The sequence below is a fragment of the Arachis duranensis genome, unplaced genomic scaffold, assembly GCF_000817695.3.
Source record: "Arachis duranensis cultivar V14167 unplaced genomic scaffold, aradu.V14167.gnm2.J7QH unplaced_Scaffold_232527, whole genome shotgun sequence".
NCBI lineage: Eukaryota > Viridiplantae > Streptophyta > Magnoliopsida > Fabales > Fabaceae > Arachis > Arachis duranensis.
Window position 1 is genome coordinate 192,963 of NW_026264853.1, and position 456 is coordinate 193,418.

Consider the following 456-nt stretch of genomic DNA (forward strand, 5'->3'; position numbering starts at 1 on the left):
ATGTACCAAAAAAACTCTCACATTTATTTTATTTTATTGTAGTCTTCTATCTATTCTATTTATTTTTATTTTCTTCTTATTCATTTTATTTTCTTTTAAAATGTTATGTAATCTATCATAATTTATACCAATCTACTTCTATTTAATATACTAAAATTGTGTTTTTCTTCAACTAATAAAAGTGAGATGTCACTTTCTCGTGAACCCATTTTTCTTCCAAAATGATTGCATTATTTCTCTCTTTTAAATTTATTTTTAAAAATTATCTTTAATTGATATAATTATATTATAATTAGTATGTAATGAATGATACATAATTATACTAATTTAAGATAATCTCTTTATTATAATTATACTAATCTCTTTTAAATTTATTTCAGAAAATTATCTTAATTATAATTATATAACAATATTATACTTAGCATTTAATGAATAATTCATAATTATATTAATTTA